At 39.2% G+C, this 20,183-nt stretch overlaps 1 protein-coding gene and 1 long non-coding RNA gene across 2 annotated transcripts in view; one reads left to right on the top strand and one right to left on the bottom strand.

Moving 5' to 3' along the window:
• Positions 1 to 20,183, top strand: part of KIAA1549L (KIAA1549 like) — a 122,683-nt gene that overhangs the window by 26,137 nt on the left and 76,363 nt on the right. The window lies entirely within an intron of this gene.
• Positions 5,421 to 8,989, bottom strand: LOC147652368 (uncharacterized). The gene is made up of 3 exons (XR_015288256.1): positions 8,918 to 8,989; positions 8,390 to 8,592; positions 5,421 to 7,098 (listed from the first exon to the last, which is right to left on the bottom strand). It is a non-coding gene; the product is annotated as an uncharacterized LOC147652368 (long non-coding RNA).

Raw genomic sequence — 20,183 nt, 5'->3', positions numbered from 1 at the left:
TGACAGGGGTGTTGGCCTCATCTCTTGGTAGCAGCAAATCTCATTCAGTAAAAATGACATCAGAACAAACCCCCCAAAACAGCCACTTCAGAGGTGCTTTGAAAACGAAGTGTAAAAAGGGTTTGTTTCTTTACTTACTCAATATTTATTTGTTTAAAGCCATAAAATAAATCATTGCAATGCTGGTTGGATCTTGCATGCAGCAAAATGAATCCTTTTGTGTCTTCCAATACTAAATTACTGCTCTCTTTCATCCAGAGCATGGAATATTGTTGCCTCAGTCGTAGCATCAAGGCTTCAACTCAAAACTGATTTTTACAATTTCTGTGTGTTGCAGTTTCTATACCCTTTGGTTAAAAACCAGTGAGGTTCATTATAGGAAGACCACTTCAAAGACCAAATTTACATTTTTTTGACGATAGAAATGTTCTGAGCACAGACCCAGGCTGTTAATCCCATCAGGACAGACCTCCTGTAACCTCCTGCAAATTTGAGATACTTTGGGCAGATTCTTTTTTGGCTGATGGGAGTTTTGATTGTTTGCAGTGGATTTATAACAGCAGCTCTAAAGCTGTGTGCAGGATGAGAGTGAATTTCCTATAAGATATGTTTACTTTGTGCCTTATTCATTGCCATGATCTGTTTTCCAGGGAACTGCATGGGAGTGTTTGCTGTACTGACTGATCATCTGGGTCACTCTGCTAAACAGAAACCTGGAATGAACAGATCTCAGTCTGAGTTTTGTGCTGCTGAATTGTTATGCATCGGTGTTCCTACAGTAACTTTGAAAACTAATTATATATTTTGCAGATTTAGTATTTTTCTTTTCTTTTCTTTTCTTTTCTTTTCTTTTCTTTTCTTTTCTTTTCTTTTCTTTTCTTTTCTTTTCTTTTCTTTTCTTTTCTTTTCTTTTCTTTTCTTTTCTTTTCTTTTCTTTTCTTTTCTCTTCTCTTCTCTTCTCTTCTCTTCTCTTCTCTTCTCTTCTCTTCTCTTCTCTTCTCTTCTCTTCTCTTCTCTTCTCTTCTCTTCTCTTCTCTTCTCTTCTCTTCTCTTCTCTTCTCTTCTCTTCTCTTCTCTTCTCTTCTCTTCTCTTCCTTTTCTTTATTTTATTTTATATGATTTTATATTTTATTTTATATGATTTCATATTTTACTTCATTTTATATTTTATATATTATATATTATATTTTATATATTATATTTTATATTTTATATTTTATATTTTATATATTATATTTTATATTTTATATTTTATATTTTATATTTTATATTCTATATTAATATTTTATATTTTATATTTTATATTTTATATTTTATATTTTATATTTTTATTTAATATTTAATATTTAATATTAAATTTTTTTTTTTTTTTTTGTGTTTTTTTTTTTGTTTGCCTCTTTCTCCTTTGGTGTGTCACCCTGTCACAGCCCTGGTTGGGGAGGTCTCTAATCCACCAGGCAGGTAGCCTAGCTGGCAGATCCCTCTCCTAATAAACCCCCACTCCTCTCAGATCTGAAATACCTCTCTTCTACCTTAGGTTTGCCATGAGGATGTGTGCCAACCCCTTTATTCATCCCTGTATCCAAGGATTTCATTGAGCTTCTGTAAATATTAAAATAATTCAGATGAGACCACTGCCTCTCACATGATCACTCTTTACACCTCCTGCAAGTGGGGCACAAAAGCATGAAGGGATTAAATACTGTCCAGAGGCTCACACAAGGAATTATTGTCCAAAGCTGAGCCCTGGAGTCCAAAATCCATTCCAGATTTGCAGGAATCTCTCACGCAATTCCCTTGGCTGCTGACTATACAGGATACACAAAATGAAATACCTTTGATCTTTTGGTTTAACTACCACACACTTAATTAAAACCCATTTGTGTTTTGTAGAAAAGGCATCAGAGTTTTGATTTATGGGTCTCAGATTTGTAAGAGCTGATATAACAGGGCTTTATATAAGGTTTTATATTTGCAGAGGCTGTTGCAGTACCACTTTGCAGTGACTTTGATGCAGGAAAGTGAATTTCTAAGACATTTTAAAAACATTGTTTGAAGTGGAATATAATTGCAATTTTAGCTGGTAACATGCAGGTGAATATCTGCTGGCTCTGATATCAAAATGCAAGCCAAGCTGCTTCCCTGAAAATCTTCATCCCACAGCCTGAGAGCAAAATCTGAGTCTCTTCACATTCTGATTTAGCTTGTATTTATCTAATGAATATTTTAATAGTTGGTTATTTTGGTGGTTTTTTTCTTTGTTTGTTTGTTTGTTTTGGGTTTTTTTTGGTATTATGTCTGTGCATTTTGTGAAAATGTCTACTGCTCTCTGAGAAACACTAGGAGGTTTTTTTTTAAAGACTTTCCCACGTGCTCTGTCACCTGCTTTTTTAAGGTGCATTCAATTCAATCCTTTCAGTTAATCATAAATCTACCACCCAGTGTCAGGGAGCACTCTAGTTGCTTTTTCAGCTTGCCAGTTTTAAATCTAAAATTTAAATCTAATTTCTCTGTTGTCCACCTGGTGGGGTGGGGCTTGGGGCTTTGCTGTCTCAGTGCCTGCAGGAAGGGTTACTTCAGCTTGTGCCCTGAGAAGATTTGGATAAATTGTGTGGATACATCATTTCTGATCCCACTGCTCCAGCTCTTCTCACACTTTCACACTGCACCCAAATTCTCCCCACCTCCTTCTGGCCTGTCCCAGCTGCTGTCCCCCTGCCCTGGCTCAGGAATTCTCCCTTTGCCTGGCACAGCCTCCTCCCCTGGAATAGAGAAGGGACCCCAGCCTCACTGACCATGCCTTCAGTGCTGCTCAGGTGCCACAGCCAGGATTGGCTCCAAAGGAATCCCTCTTTGCTCTTTTTTAAGCATTTAAATAAACTCCAATGAGAAACCACCAATTCTTCTCATAAAAGGGATATTTTCCATGCAAGGCAGTCACGAGTAACAGCATCATTATATCGTTAAATAATTACAACAGAACAATTAAACATTGCCTCCATGGAGAATTATGTAGTTCTTTAAGTGGTTATGAAACAACATTGAAGTGGACAGGTCTTTTCTTGGCATGCTTTGACCATCAGTGGATTTACACTGATTTATGGCAGATAAAATCTGGCCAGTTTTACCTGGTGGGAGTGACAAATACAGCAGCTTTGAGCCTGCTTTCATCTCCTGATTTCGGGGTGTGGGGCAGAGGTAGCTCCACATTTAATTGAACAGTTCCAGAAATGCTGTTGGCTTGCACTGGACTTGTTTATTTCATAGTTTTTATTTCATAAACACTTTGTGGTGATGCTGAAACAAAAGAACTGCTTGGACATGTGAAAGTCTTTTGAAGAGAGGGATACCAATCCCACCTCCTGGTTTAAGGCTGAGTGGTATGAAAAATGAAGCACACACATCAAGTCAGGCTCCTCTGGGAAAGCACTGATTTCTCTAACTGTGGGCAAGCCAGAAATATGGCTATTCAGAGGCACATCAAAACCCACTCTGGACATTAATAACATTTCCTAAAAATACCCCATTTGTCTCACTTTCTTCTGCAAAGAAACCATCTCTTAACCATGAATATTTCCTCTAAATGAGATATTTGTTGCATTCAACAGGAACAAAGGAAAATACAAATACTAATGATTTTGTAATCACTTGACTTAGCTATTTTTAACCCCTTGCAATCAATAGCTGACTTTCCCCCTAATTCAGCAGAAATGTTTACACCTTCCCATGTAGCACCAACTTCACTGGAAATAGCTGTGGGCCATATTGCTCTCAGTATTTACAATTTTAAGGAATTTTTTTTTTCCCCCAAAGGATGCAAATCCTGGGATAATTTTCCATAAGACTTTGGTGTTTTGTAATTCACAGACCAAGTGTGAAAATTTGTTTCTTTGCTGTCAGTACAGATCTGGATAAGTGTGAGTTTGTACATCCCTTCCCTGTGCCCTTGGCTTATTAGGGGTCAGGGTTTGTACATGTTCTGCTGATGCTTTTGTCCATAAAATGTATGCAAAACCTCTGATGGGGATAAAAGGATGGGGGAAAAAAAGATCATCTCACAGACTCTTTTTCTTGGTGCTTTTTAAACTCCCCTTGTTCCTGGCACTGCTGCAGCTGGGATGGCGCAGGGTTATAAGCAGGACAATGTTTATAAATGAGATGTTTTATGGGGAACAACTTGCAGAGCTGACAGAATTCCTGGTTTAGATGCACAAGCCTTTCTGCAGCTTTTAGGTCTGGAAGAAGAGCAGCAGCTTGCAAAGTTAAATGCCTGAATACAGGTGCTCAGAGTGTAGTTAGGTTTGAATTAGAACACCTTTGAGGACCTGATGAGAAAGAGGTGGATTGTTCTTTAAGACATGGAAAATGTACAAGATTTGAGTTCTTTCAGTTTCCCCATACCATGCACTTACAGATATGTCAGTTACATTTCTATTTACATTTCCCTGTCTTGTTTTTTTCTTTAAAAGACAGTACTTAAAATGAATATTTAATATTTACTTTGGGCTCTGACACCCCAAGAGCAATAGGCTTGGGAAAAATCAGGTTCTTGGGGTTCCAACTTTATATCCAAAACCAGCAAGGAGCAGATAAATGTTGGCACTAATTTTTCTGTACCTCAGATTCTTGATGTGAAGACTTTTTCTTTTTTTTTTTTTTTTGTCATTTAGGGAATGGCTGAGAGAATTTTGTTAGGGACAGCATCCTCAGTGATAAACAGGAAACAGGAACTCACGACTGAAGCGTGGCACACACAGCAAATATGGCAAATTCACGGTGTGAAGGGGATGATTAAAGGAAAACATGAACTGACATCTTAATTCCTGATTGCTGTCTAGTCCCTCTGCTGAATGAGGCAAGGATTTGGAGGAAAGGGTCTGCAATCAAAGGCTGCTGTAAGAGGAACATTTTCTAATTTTGGAACACTCGACTTTCCATCAGGTTTCAGTTGTTGATTAAATGGGATTTTCAGTGCTGTTGTACAAAATCTTGATGTCATGTCAGTAGAAATGGCAGGAAGGGAGGATGTGGCATTGACTGCTGGGAGCCAGGGCTCTGAGCCTTTGGTGTTGCAAGTCCTCTGACTTGCTGTGAGACCCTTGAGAAGTCACCCTGCCAGCTGTGGCACCTCCAAACAGCAGATTAATAGAAAATATAAACTTGGTAGTTTATATTTTGAAATATCACTTTGTGAAAGGATCAGCCTGGTGTTGCACATGGAGGAATACATTATTGGATTGACCTCTGCCTCATTTTGCACACAACATGATTATTGAATTCACAACTCCATGATTTTCTCTGGGAATTACCACTACAGGATGTGCAAAAAAGAAAGGAACATTTACATATGAATTATAGAACCATTTCTATTAGGATACTGAAGTTTCACACATTTTTTTGTGTACCATAAATGTCACTGATTTTGTTGTTTAGGAGGATCACTATATAATTTTTGCTGTATTTATCGGGGATTTTTTTTTTTTTTTTTTTAATGTTGAAACTAAATCTGTTGCTGCTGTGCTCCAACGCTGGGATTACAAGTCCACTTTTTGACTGGAGAGGTTGCTTTGCCACTGAGTGCTTTGCTCTCCTTCAAGCTTCCTATATATTAAAATTATTGCCAGATAACATCAGATGTACTGCTGTGAGAAGCTATTCAGACTTACTAATACTTTATATTCCTATTAATTTCATTTTAATCAATGTACCCATTTGTTTATAATTGTCTTGAAGCCACCAGATGAGATTTAAAATCCATTTTTCCTCACTGAGGGGAAGGCTGCTGTTGGCAGTAAGTTGTATTTCAGTGTCCTGGGTTTTCCACAGAAAACCTCTCTTTGTGTGGCCTCTGAGTCTGACAGGCCATTAAATAAGTGGTAACTGAGGAAAATTTCTAAGGTTCTTCTTGTTTTCATCTAATTGGCCGTCCATTTATAAGATTATTATCATGTCATCCTTCCCCAGTTAATTACTCACTCGTGTTGCTCACTCCCCATCAGCCTTCCTTCACTCTGATTGTTGTAGGTGAAACACCTACAGGAAAGCTCCCACTTGTTTGGCATTTCCTTGCCTTTCCAGGATTTGTGTTGGGAATAGCATCGAGGTGGGATGTGTTGTGGAATGTTGTGTAATGGATATCACAGCGCCAACCTGGAGTTTTCGTGGTGCTCTGTTATGGGCAGGGCTGGTGAGGTTGGTGTGAGAGAGCTGGGGGCAGAAGGGATGGCAGGAAAGAGGTGTCAGAATGAAAAACATCTCAGGAAACACCAGTGAGGAGGGATTCACCCAGAATGAAGCCAAGGACAAGCAGGGAGTCGCTGAGCTCTTCGCCAAAAGATCATCGCACTCCCCTGGGCATGTTGTGAGCGTGGCGTGGAGGATGTGAGCGAGTGAAAGGAGTTTTGTTTTAAAAGAAAAGCATCTGTCTTGCGGTCAGGCTGCCCTGCAGCCTCGTGTGCAGCTGTGTCAGGCTGTGGTGGCTGCAGCCTGGTGCCTGTGTTTGTGCTGTGACCTTGCAGCATCCCCAAGGTGCCGGCGTAGCGCGGCTGGGAGAGCGCAGAGTGAGCGAGAGAATGAATTATTGGGAGCGGCTCAGATGCGTCAGGGAGTGTTCCAAAGGTTTGGCAGGGGTTCAGCAGTGGGTGTGAGCCACTGCTCCAGCCTGGGAAGTATTTTTGGCATTTCCTCCTTATCTTTTCCCAGTTCTGTGGTGAAGGAATGCGCCTTGATAGCTCCAGTTGTCCCTTTTGCCTTCAGCAGAGCTGCTGTGGAGAGCTTGGGAGCGGGGCCTGTCTGCTCTCCATGCTGGGGAGAGGAGGGCAGTGGCCACTCCTCAGCCCCACAGGTCTCCAGATCCTTTGTCCTGCTCAGAAGAACCTTTGAGACCTTTCCCACCTCTCTCCATCCATCACATGCAGGGGCAGCTGCTGAGGGATCAAGCTGTGTTTGCTCCAGAATTCCTGCGAGTCAGGAACGAGCCTGAAAAGGGCTGGTGAGGTCCAAATGTGGCTCTTTTGAAGGAAGGAGAATTGGGCAAACTCCAGGATCACAGAGGATTTTAGAATTTTCCTTCTCCAGATGGAGGGGAGAAGATCTGTTCTGCTGATGTGTAGCCCAGGAATAAAAGAATTATAATAACAACCAGGGTTATCCTGAAGTCAAATCACCATTCCACCTCACCTTACTTCTCAAGTTTTTAGATATTGCCATAAGTAAAAATTAAAAAAAGGTAAAGAAATAATATTTAAAAGAGTAAATGGGGTTTTTTTTTGCATATTTAGCTCAATCAAGCATTAAATAGACCAGCCCTGCACCACGAGGTGTGTTTAATGCCATGACTGAGAGCTTCAGACTGTCTGCCTGAAATGTGGGTGATGCTGCTACACTTTAAACTTTTAAACTTTAAAGTGACATTTGAGCACTTCAGGGGTCAGTCTAAGCACAGGAAATATTTGAATTTCCCATTTTTGTTTGAATTAGTACAGTGAAAACTCTTCCTGGTGTGGTAAAAAAAACCACCTGTGTCCTCTGCAGAGCTGCTCCAGAGGCAAAAGGCAGAGGGGCTGCTCTTGTAATTCAGGTTTGTGTAACCCCTCCACCTCAGGGTTTGAGGGTTAGTTTGGCATTAAGTTGCTTAAAAAGACTTAAAGCATGGCCAAGATGTATTTGTGCTTCAGAGAGGAATGTTCTTAAGCCTTTGTGTGTGCACAACAGTCACTCACTGTGTCCAAAATGAAATGACTTTTCTCCAGAAAAGCAGTTTCTGAGCTATTTCTTTAGTTCTTGTGTTTTGCCAATACAAGTGGCACATGACTTCTTAAAATTGCTTTTAATTTGCTAAGGAATCGTGAGGATGTGTTAATTATGGTGGGAAAACCATTTTACTTCTTCCTAATGAGTCGGTGTGCTTTATCCCTCATAAACTGAAAAGAAGGAACCAAGTTTTAATAATTTTCTTTTTAATTTTTCCTATGTTTTTATTTTCCTGATTTTTTTTTTTTTTTTTGAGGAATTTGATTGGTGTTTTGGTGAATTTGGTGTTTTTCTCAGGATGTGTCAATCTGCAGTTGTCTGTGGATGGATCCACAGCAATGGAATAAATGGCATAAAATTGTATTGACATTTAGGAGAAAATACAGTGTTGTAATTGATATCACTTTGCTCTTTGACTGAAAACAACACCCAGCTTTTGCTGAGCAAACCAGGAATGGGAGGTGATAAATAAATATAAATATAAATATAAATATAAATATAAATATAAATATAAATATAAATATAAATATAAATATACATAAATATACATATACATATACATATAAATATACATATAAATATAAATATAAATATACATATACATATACATATACATATACATATAAATGTTCTTTACCTTCTCAGCACCTGTAGGTTTTCTGTGAATTTTTTTGTCTCGAATCAGAGCAAAATTTGGCTTTTGACTCTTCCATTTCCCTTTGATGTCATTTTGGTGTGCTTGTTCTGTGGCACTCTCTGTAGAAGCAGGTGTGTGAGTAATAATAAAACCCATAAATGAGTCATTTCATGCAGATTTTTATCGTCCTGTGGCTACTTACGCTGTTTGAAAAATAAAATAACTGTTATTAACTAATTGGAAAAGTGTGTTTTCTCTGTGCCCTGGGACCGTGGATTATGAAGAAAATCCCTCCCACAGAAAATCTTTTTAATAATAACCTACTAAACCCATTAGTGAGCTTCACAGAGGCAAGGAGGTGAGTTTCCCCCTGAGGAGGATTCTCCTGCAGTTTATCCACTCCCATAATTAGCTGCCTTCTTGTGGATGTTTGCCATGGAATTGTTGAGGGCAGGGCTGTAAATCAGGAGAGGAAGGTGCTGTGCCTGCTCTCCCCTTCTTCACCCCCCCTACCCCCCAAAAAATGACCTGATTTTAGTAAAGGATGAATTTTCTGCTGGGATGAAGACATCAGGTTGTGTGGAGTTAGAGCTGAAGTGAAGGAGAGGTTTTATTGGTGTGACCTGATTTTCCTCATTGTTTCACCAGGCTGATTTAGTCCTGCTCAGGGAGTGGGAGCCACAGGTTTTGGCCAATGTGACAGCTCACTGAAGGGCTGCTGTGGCTGCTTTAGGAGCATATGCAGCATTTCAGGCTGGAAAAGTGCCTGTCCTGGAGGAGAAATTTGTTTTGCAGCATGAACGAGCAGGGAAAAAATGTCCATTGCAGGGTGAAGCAGATGCTGTGGAGAGGCTGGGCTGCACAGCTGAGGACAGGGGAAAAGAACTCCAAAACCTTTCTCTCCAGAGCCACGTGAATTATCCAGCTTTCACTTCACTCATGACACAGGATTGGTTTTAGTGTTAATCAGAACCTGCACTGGGGAGCAGACAGATGGGAGAACACCACAGAAAAGAAGAATAAACTGTCTTAAAGCTGGCAGAATTAACAGAGCTGATTGCTGCAGGGGTGCAGTGGTGTGGAAAGGTGTGCTTGGGCTCCTCTGGGGCTTGCAGGGGAATGTTCCAGAGGGCTGGGTCTGCATGCAGGTAACCCATTAGTTCTGGGTAAAATAATTAACCCATGTGGTTCTGGGTAAAATAATTATCTTTTTAATTTAATAATTATCTTTTAAGGTTAAAAAAAAATAAAATAAAAAAGTGTTTGGATAGGTAGGCAGGGAAATTGTCCTCTTTCCTCTGTTGAATGGTCAGGAAACTTGGCCATGGCCACTTAAAGCAGCTCAGGGTTTGGTACAAGCTCCAGCCTCAAACTGAGGATCTGGGGTGGTGCAAGGTCATATGAGGTCAGCAGAGTGAAAAGAAAGCCTCTGCTGTTTGTGTTCCAGCTGTGACTCCTTTTCTCTTGAGTGAGATCCTGGGAGACATTTCTTCATCCTGCTGGCATTTGAAGAATTTAGGAAGGTGTGTGTTTTATGCCCTCTCTATTAGTGCTATGATATTTTAATGAGCAGCCCCTGGGAATTGGTGCTGTGAGATGAGTTCTGGGTGAATACTTTGTAATATTCTTGCCCCTCTGTGTGTGGAAAAGGTTGTTTTTGGTCCCATTGGAAATGCAGCAAATTTGTTACATTACTGACAGAAGAAAATATTAGTTTTCTCTCAGCCTTTTTGAAGAATGATCTGCTTTTATTTCTGGTGTACAAACACATCTATTTTCATGGTTTGTTGTTTTTTTTAAAAACAAATTGTATCTGGAATGAGCATCCCAGTCAGAGAGTTTAGCTATAGAAATAATTCTGTGAAGGAAGGAGGGAAGGGTGAAGGGAAGCTGTTTTTAAGATTTATTTTACTTCTCATTATCCTGCTCTGCTTTTGTCAGCAATAAATTCAGGTAACACCTCTAACTGGAGCCTGTTTTGCCTGTGATGGTGTTTTGTGAGTGATCTCCCCCCAGACCTTTCCTCAACCCTTTGTTCTGGTTTCTCTCCCCTGTCCAGCTGTGAAGGGGCTTTAGTGGGTGCCTGGCCACGTTCCTTGGTAGTTTCACAGCAGGAGGTTTGTCACCTCTCTGGTTGACATTCATTATTTACAATTACTTATTCTCTAAGCAGGTCTAAAAAAAGAATGTTTTATTTGAAAATGAAAATTTGAAATACTCTGGTTTTTGGAACATTTTCTTGTAAGGTTTATTTTATTTTATATTTTATTTTATTTTATTTTATTTTATTCCATTTTATTCCATTTTATTCCATTTTATTCCATTTTATTTTTTATTTTATTTTTATATTTTATTTTTATTTTTATATTTTATTTTTATTTTTATATTTTATTTTTATTTTTATATTTTCATATTTTAATTTTTATATTTCTATATTTTATTTTTATTTTTATTTTTATTTTTATTTTTATTTTATGATTATTATTATTTTTATTTTATTATTATTTTTATTTTATTATTATTTTTATTTTATTATTATTTTTATTTTATTTTTTATTATTTAATTTTATTTTTTATTTATTTAAAAATCAAAATGCTTTAATGGTTTAGATATTTTCTTTAATATTATTAAATAAATAATATTAAATAAATAAATAAACCTGCCTTTTATTTAATTTTAAATAATTAAATATTAAAATTCTTTCCTCTTTTCTTCATCTGGATTGGAATAATTCTCTGGGTGTTTTTCTGCCCTTATTTTAATTCTGGTACCATTTAGACCAGCATATGCTTGGAAATCAATTGGGTTTATTTCCACAAATTGGCACTTGGTGTTAAATTTCACCTTTCTTAAAAGTACTCAGTTACCTACCCAAAGTAGCCATGTACCCAAGACTTTTTTTTTAGGGTAAAAAAACCCCAATAAAATCACCTTAAAAAGAAGAGCCCAATACATAAATTTTTATACCTAAAATTTATTTTTAATTTTTGAGAGGGCAGATCACAGAGGGCAGATGTCCAGACTCTGCATGAAAATGTTGATTGCAGTGTGCCTGGCAGCTTGTAAATGCCAAGTGCTTATTAGATGTTTATGAAATTATTTTCAGGCACTTCAGCTGATGAGCAGCTTGCAAACTGAGCCTCTTTTTTGAGAAATATATATATATGTATGTGTGTGGATGTGCAGGTACATAAAAGCCAAAAAGAACTTCCAAAGCTCCTAGAACTGTGACAAACCTCTGAGGATCCTTCACATTGTGTTAAAATGTTTATGTATTTCAGGAGCTGAAGACCAAGCTAGCAAATAAATCTTTAATCCATAGAATTTTAAATTACTGTTTTGTGAACTCATTGTAGCTGGATGGTGAGAGGAAACCCCACAGGAATGAAATACTGTTAATTTGAGCTTCCTCTCCTTGTATTTTCGTTTTCTTAGAAATGAATGTGTCTCTGCTCAGCAACAAATATACTTTAGGCCAAATAACTGAACTGCATGCATTTGGGGGTCTTAGTTTGGGGGCAGGAATCACAGATTTAGCTATCTTTGTAAATGATTCTTGAAATTTTGGGTCACTGGGTAATGAGCAGATACCCAGCTGAGGAAAACAGTTTGCTCTCTCTTGGAGTCTGGAATTCAGTCTGCCAGGCTGGTAAACATAGCTATAAATAAATAAAACTGCTGAAGGGGCAGGCTTGGGGCATTTTCCCCTTGACATATCACACAACACTTTTATTCTTTTCCCAGCTTGGTGCCTGCACTCCTTGGGAACATGGAAGGAGGGAAGGGAGGCTGGTTGAGCGTGGAATTCTGTGGTGTTTCTGTATAACCTCCTCCTTCCCACGGAGAGAATAAATATCTTGATGGAAAATGCTGCACAGACCCACACATCCTTTCTGAGGGAAGGTGTCCATGAGTCAGGAATTGTGGGTGAATGTGGATTTGCCCCAGCAGGGAAATGTTTTGCAGCAAGAGTGGGTTTGGTAGAGGTGTCCAAACCACCACTCCAAACTCGGGTCGTGGTGAGGTTTGTGGTTCAGAGCTTTCCTTGGATGCCTGGCAGGCAAAGCTGGGTCTGAAACCCTTCTAGAGAGCAGAGAAGATAAAAATGGAAAATCAGTGGCCACAGGAAAATAATGTTTGAGTGCTCAGTTAAAGAAGATACTCGGTATTTTGGACAGAAACTTCTGGATGGTGTTTTGGACACACCTGGATGCTGAGGAGGTTGTATTGCAGCTTACCTAAACAACTCTTTCTATATCATCCAATATATAAATATATCAATATATAATAAAAAATATTGAAAGAAAAATTATTAATTATCTGCCTCAAAATGCAATGGTGTGTGGTTTTTTTCTTCTAATTTTTAAAAAAAGAAATGGCTTGTCTGCAGGGAAGCCTGCTTGTTAAATAGTGATGTAGTTTGTAGCCAAGCAGCAGGTCCTTGAGCACTGAACACAGATTCCTCCTCTGCCTGTTTTTCTGAGGGAATGGTATTATCTTAAGGATATTTATCTAAATGCTGTGGGTTTTTTTCAGCATTATATCTTGCAGGCAGGGAGCAACATTATTATCAGCTTTGGTGCAAATCTTACCCCAAGATTTATTTGTTTCTGCTTCAAGAGACCACATTCTCCTGAAGAAAGAGTGGGGCAGCAAGGGCTAATTTTGTAGTTAAATCACTGGTGGCTTTTCCTCCAAATCCCTCAGCAGAAGGGGCTTGCACAGGCCAGCTCAAATGCTGAATCAGTGCAGAATGCCTGAACTCTTACAGAAGACTAAATATGCTAATTTATTTTTAACCTTGGAGCCCTTTGCCACACTGAGGGGAACCGCTGGAAGAGGTTTTTTGGCTCCCAAATGCTGATTTCACTGTGGGATTTCTTGGATAAGTGGAATGCAGCACCTCGAGGCACACTGTGTGGCACCAAGTGCGGTGTGACAGCGTGACTAATGTGAATCCACAATTAAATAAAAGTTCCTGAAGATTTATTTTATCATATGATGGTGCCAAGAGATTTCAAAGACATTGAGGTTGACAATTACAGTAATTGCACTGCATCCATTCTGGTGCTCCTGGTAAATTAGATTTCCTGAATTTGCCTTGGCAGAGGTGCAATCTCCTGCTGTTGTCTGTAATCTACTCTATTTTGATCTACTGAGTATCAGATTTAAATTTGGTGGTTTTTTTTTCCCTGACTAGATTACTTGCAGAGATATGGTAGACTCCCTTACTGATTCTTCACATATTTCATATGTACCTGAGGATGAAGGTGATTAACAGAATAGCTTACAAAAAAGGGGGGAAAAAAAGCTACAGACAGGAATTTAAATGAAAATTAATTCATTTATCACTGGAATTCACAAAGTCTTGCCTGTGGGATTATCCATTTCCTTTGCTTTTACATCTCCTCTGACTGGGTGATTTCCAAGAAATCCCATTTGTACTTTCCTTTTCTCAGTAGCCTTGAGTCCCTGGGAAAGCTGGGAACAAAAACTAAGGAGAGAAAAAAAACTAAAAGAAAAAAGGGTAAAAATAGTAAAAAAATAGAAATAATTGATGATCTCTGGCATATTTTTATCGGGTTTTAAAAAATACTTTTAAAAAATATTTTTATCTGGATTTTGCAGAGCTTATTGGGTCTGAGTGCTGAAGCAGCAGGTGTGATTCATCCCTTCCCTGCTGCTCTTGCAGCTGTTTGCAGCTGTGAAAAGCAAGATCAAAATGCTGCCAGATCAACAGATGAGCCTTTATTCTTAGAAGGGAGAGATTTTAAAAACAGGAGCCAAGATATTTTAGCACTTCCAGTCCTTTCCTTGGATGTGATGGCATTGAGTGACTGCAGTTGAGTTTTACTAAAACTCAAATGGTTCGGTAGGTTCAGGGCAAAGGGGATTAGATTTACCATGTTTGCAGTAGGTTGGGATGTATTTATGTAAATAACTAAAAAATAATAATAATAAAAAAAGCTGAGAGAAGAAAGCTGGCTGTGTTTCCATTTGAGGAGTTCTCTCCTAAAGAAATGGAACCGATATTTGTGCAAATGCTGCTGTGCAAGGCCTTACTGAGAAGATAAGAGAATTGTGCTCCCATGGTAGAACACAACAAGTCCCACACAGATTTAATCCCATCCTGGCTCACCCTTTCTAATCCACTGTTGTTTCTTTGTGACGGGGATAAATGTGTGGTATTAATTTTTTAGCTCCCAGCTAAATTTTGCACTGCCAGTGAACCATCTTATTTCATAACAGAGCAGCCTCATTGTGAGAGCAGCAAACTGAGGTCCTGTGATTGATGCTATTAAGTCGTGTAATGTGCTGCCTTCTGTTGTCAAAATGTATTTTTGTTATTGTCAGCATTTTAATGCAGAATTTTAAATAACCCATGCGGTAAAAAGAAGTTTTTTTTGGTTGAGAAATATGGTGCCCCATGGTTTGCAGGAAGGGGATGTGACTGAAGCACATTTCTGACTTTGAAATGACAATTTCTGAGATGATGAATCTTTGCAGAAAATTGTTATTAATTTTTTAAATTGGAATTCTGGGAACATTCCTTGAACCCTTTTAAGCATCACCTGCTAATGAAAAAGCAGTAGCCAGTGAAGAATGAAATTAATTGTTAGTCTTTTCTTAAGATTCAGATTCTCTTTTGGTAAAACCATGAAAAGGAAATTAATGGGAAAGCTGACAAGGCAAATCTCTGGACTATGCACAGAATTTGCAATCTCATTTTTGCCCTTTCCTGCAAATAAAGCATTTGGCTCCAGCTGGAGGTAATCCAGAGTAGCACCTGTCTTTGAGCCCAGACATCGAGCTAGGGGTCTCCTGTGTTCTCTTTTGATTAGAAAAACTATTCTGGAGCAGGATTGACAGCACAGAAGGTAAGGGACAGCACAGAAAGCTGCTTGATAAGGCTTTAAGATTTTCCTCTCACTCCACTCAAAAAGGACAGAAACTAGGGAGAAAGTCTTTACACAACACCTTGTTCTCCCTTACATACAGACTCTTCAGAAATGATCAATTTCAAGGAAATCCCCCCCCAAAAAATCACTTTTTTTGTGTTTTTTTCTTTTTTAGTTCAATATTGCTCTTTGATTCCTACCTTTTACAAATGTAGCAAAGGCCAAGTCTCAAAAAGGGAAAAAACACTTTCCTGCAAAAACTTTCAGCTTCCAGGAAGCAGGCAGAGAACATCCTGAGCTCAAGTCAGGATGACAGGCAGAGATTAAACTCTTCTGAGCAACAACTCAACCTGCAACTTTGCTGTGACCTGCTGTGGGTATTCAACACAAAGTGCAATATCCAGTGCATATTAATGCATGGGGCTTGCAGGGAAGGAGAGGACCCTGCAGGAAAAGGTGGCAAAGAAGTCCCTTCATTGGGAGAATTTAAAAAAAATCATTGTACCTGAGGTAAACAAATATTTGAAAAAATAATTTAGCTGCTTTTTTCCTCCTTGTGAAATTGTCACGAGCATCTTGTGATGTTTTCATGTTCTGCATCCACACTTTTCTGTACTCACAGCTTTAGTTCATGGTTTCCCCATGAAGTCACCGGCATTCTGTGCCAGTGCCCTGATTGATGACACAAAGGCAAAAAGCTTTGGATGAAAAATCTCTCCTCATGAGCGTGGTGTGTCACCTCTGTGTTTGCACTCCCAGTTCCTGAGATGTTTTCCTGACATCTCCAGGCCTGTAAATCTCAGCAGTGAGAAAGAGCATGTGTTGAAAGAGTACCTGAAGCGACATAAATCCGACTTCAGAAATTCACCCGTGCGCTGCCCTGGTTTGTGCAATATGTCACATGGCAGCAGGGTTATGGCAAGGAGCTTCCACCTTCTGCATCTGATCTTCCTGGAGCAAAACCTTGGATGGTCAGGGCTGATTTTTTGTGCCTTCAGGTACCTGGATCTTCATGCTGATCCTTTGACACCTGAGAAACTCTTAACTGAGTAAAATGATTAATAAATGACTGCAAGACCTGAAAGTTCTTCCTTTTCTCTTCATATATCTTTATTTAATTTTTAAGAAATATCCTGTATTCATTAGTTTCCCCTGGTTATCCCTCTCTCATTTGAATTAGCTCATTTAAATGACAATACCAGCATAGAGCAGATTAATGGAAAACCTTCTTAAATACTATATAGTTCATGTGTTTGACAGTGTAGCAGTAAAGCTCCTAAAATCCTGGTTAGGCTGAGGGCTTTCAAATCCATATATTCTGTTATACTGACATGAATGCAAAATGTTTCCACAGTGTGTGTACAAAGGAAAAAAAACCTGTCTGAGTCTGGCATCGTCTTTCTCTTTTTGTTAGAAGTGACTACACATGTCCCTAAAGATTAACTGAGTGGCTGGAAAGAAATTAGGGTCTGGTTTTTGTTTGAGGCTGTTTTTAGAAATAGCTCCCAGAAATTTCTGGAGAACAGAATCTTATGAAACTTTAGCAAAAAAGAGCAGTGATCAAGTGACAAGAAATATCGTGGCAGCACCCAAAGTGGGTCACAGAGATGGGGTTTTTGGGGGTTTAGTGCTGAGTTCAACCAGAAGTTAGAGAGATGGGGTTCAGCTGGGGATCCAGGGGGGGAGATTTTCAGTTTCTGTCCTACCAGAGATGTTTGCCACTCTGTGAGGTGCAGTGTGATGGGGCTTGTGAGTTCCATGAGCAAGCACAGCAGAAGGCAGCCAAGAAAATCATATTACTGTGGAGAAAAAAAATGCATCTTACTTGGCTTTGTTTGGAATCTTTTACTTACTATCTCTCCAAAGCCCCAAATCTTGGAGATTTAAATTAGGAGATCCCCCAACTTGTGCATTGCTTTTCACCATCTGAAAACGGCATCATTTTTCTTTCTAATAATGCCCTTTCTTCCAGGCAATGTCTTATTTTTGAGAAATCAGCTGGTCACTTGGTAATCATTAACCATTTACAATTAAAAGTGACTTCAGCTATTAGGAGAATATTGTTGGCCCTGTAGCAGTGCTAAAATGATTTTTGTAGGGCTCCTGTCATTTCACAGGGAAGATGTTGTCTAATGATTTGACAGAAGATGCTAATGCCTTTATCTTAGGGAGAAGAATCAACTTTTTCACACCACATCACTGATTAGTAGTGACATTTTTTGTGCTTAGGCAGCCAGTGCAAGCACAGAGCCTTTGGGTGCATCTACCTGCTTTATCCTTGTCTTTGGGTCTACCTGACTTTTGGGTTTGCTGCTTTGATACCTGGAAATTAAATTCCCAAATATTTCACACAAATCCATCACTTCTGCAGGGAAATAGGAGAGGAGCAGGTGCAGGCACCTTGTTCTGGTGGTGGTTTGAGTGGTCATTGCTCCCAGGGGAGGCTGGAGCTGGGCTGGGAGAAAAATTTTTGGGAATTTTTGGGAATCCCACAGTTTGCCAGTGTTCCTATTGATTTTTCAGATTTAGAAGCAACTCTCATATATTTACATCTGTATGACGTTTCTTCTGGATTTTATTTATGGACTGAGAAGTGAGATTTGTCTGGGCAGTATTTTAACCTTTGCCACCAGTGGCCAGGCTTTCACTTTGCTGCTTTTAACCTCCTCTGCCCATGAGTGTGGCTGATTTTTTTGTTATGGACAGTTCAGATAAATATTTGCATTGGTTTCCAAGAGGTGAGAAAGGGGAATGAGGCAGCATATTGTTATAAACTCCAGCTATTGACACTTTTATGCAGCAGAGACCCTGAAAACAAAGACTAATGGGCTGTGCACAGTGAAAATCAGGAAATGGAAATAACTTTTTAACAGCTTCATGATAGTTTCCAGCCTGAACCAAGTCTTTGTTTACTGTAGAAGGGACAAGGATCTTAAGAATTAATTATCTAGTTCATTAATATGCAATGGATATTGCACTTTGTGTTGAATACCCACAGCAGGTCACAGCAAAGTTGCAGGTTGAGTTGTTGCTCAGAAGAGTTTAATCTCTGCCTGTCATCCTGACTTGAGCTCAGGATGTTCTCTGCCTGCTTCCTGGAAGCTGAAAGTTTTTGCAGGAAAGTGTTTTTTCCCTTTTTGAGACTTGGCCTTTGCTACATTTGTAAAAGGTAGGAATCAAAGGGCAATATTGAACTGAAAAAGAAAAAAAACCAAAAAAAGTGATTTTTTGGGGGGGGATTTCCTTGAAATTGATCGTTTCTGAAGAGTCTGTATGTAAGGGAGAACAAGGTGTTGTGTAGAAGACTTTCTCCCTAGTTTTTGTCCTTTTGAAGTGAAGAGAAAGGAAAATCCCAAAGCCTTATCAAGCAGCTTTCTGTGCTGTCCCTTACCTTCTGTGCTGTCAATCCTGCTTCAGATCATATTTTTTCTAATCAAAGAAAACCATGCATTTCACGTGGACTCTTTCCCAGCAATTCCTTATGTTTACAGTCCCATTCATGGTCATAAGGAGGATTCCCCTCCAAAGGAGAGTGTCTCAAAATTTCAGCTCAATATTTGTCTATTGGCTCATTCATATAGTCTTTATTTTAACCTTTCTGCACTTTGGGGCCGTGTAATAGACTGCACTTTTTTGGGTTCAGAAATGACATTGTATACCAGGATGGGTAAACACTGATTATTTGGGACAAATCTTGAAGAGAAAATAGAATTTGGATTTGATTATTTTGTTGAATTTCTAAAAAAAAGTTGTGCCATTTGCTCTTTTTGCACCCTCCCTTCAGTATGACCCGAAAGCTTTCTAATCTGAAAAACAATATAATATTTTATTTTTTTTTTTTTTCTTTTAAGAGCAGAGACTTTTGTAAAAACATTATCAGTGGGGCAATAATGAACACTGTGCAGAGAGAGCAAGCAGGATACTTCTGGGTGTGACCTTCCTTCCTGGTCTTCACCTCTTTGTCCTTCATCACAGGCAGTAGAAAGAGCTCAAAAGCAGCAAAAGACATTGAGGAAACCTCGGTCCTTGTATTGATCTTTTACACCTCTGAGATTGCATCTCTCCTTGGGGAGGATTAACTTCTCTCCTGGTTATCTTGCTGGAACAGACCCCAAACAGGATTTGCCTCCAGGGCAAGCACAGGGGTGCCCAAGACACATGAAAAGCACACACAGCTCGTCCTCTCCCAGCCCTGTGGGTTACCTCCACAAGCTGAAACTCCAAAGCCCTGAAATAAATTGAAATTAATGAGCATGGGGGTGCTAACACTTGAGCTCAGTCAGCAGCAGCAGTGGCTGGAGGTGCTGGTGCTTCCAGCCTTGTTTGTTCCCTCCTCTCTGCTGAGGCTCCTCTGGCACCTGGGCATGTCAGGAACACACCTGCACATCCTTGTTTTGGTGTCCTGCTTCAGCCTCCTGCTGCAGCCCCAGTTTGGGTCTCAGGAGTGTGTTGGCTGAGCTTCACATGGTCCTGAGGGTCTCCTCTGCTCCTGGGCTGTGGCCTCAATTGTTCCCTTGGAGATGTGCTTGGCTTGGTGAGCAGAAAGACTTTTGGCTCAAGGGGACATCCACAATTGCTCAACAAGCATGTCAGAATATATTGTATTATGTAATTTGGCCCACAGCTTTTGAAAGCACTATAGTTTCTTTAGGAAAGTTCTGCAAACAATAGTTTTGTTTCTTTTTTCCTATGGAGAATAATCTAAATGGCTTTTAGCAGGAGCTCTCTGCAGTCCCCTCTTGTGTTGATTTTGCTAGAGAGTTTAAACTCTGGAAGCTTTATTAAAGGAGCAGCTTCTAGTTAAGAAAATACTTATTTTTATTGCATTTAATAATAGAGCTGTAGTACTATTACTATTATTGACTGCTTAGTTACTGACAGGAGCAAAACTGCT

The sequence above is a fragment of the Cyanistes caeruleus genome, chromosome 6 (assembly GCF_971803275.1).
Source record: "Cyanistes caeruleus chromosome 6, bCyaCae1.hap1.1, whole genome shotgun sequence".
Classification (NCBI taxonomy): domain Eukaryota; kingdom Metazoa; phylum Chordata; class Aves; order Passeriformes; family Paridae; genus Cyanistes; species Cyanistes caeruleus.
The sequence above is the reverse complement of the archived record's forward strand: the minus strand, read 5'-3'. Positions and strand labels throughout refer to the sequence as shown.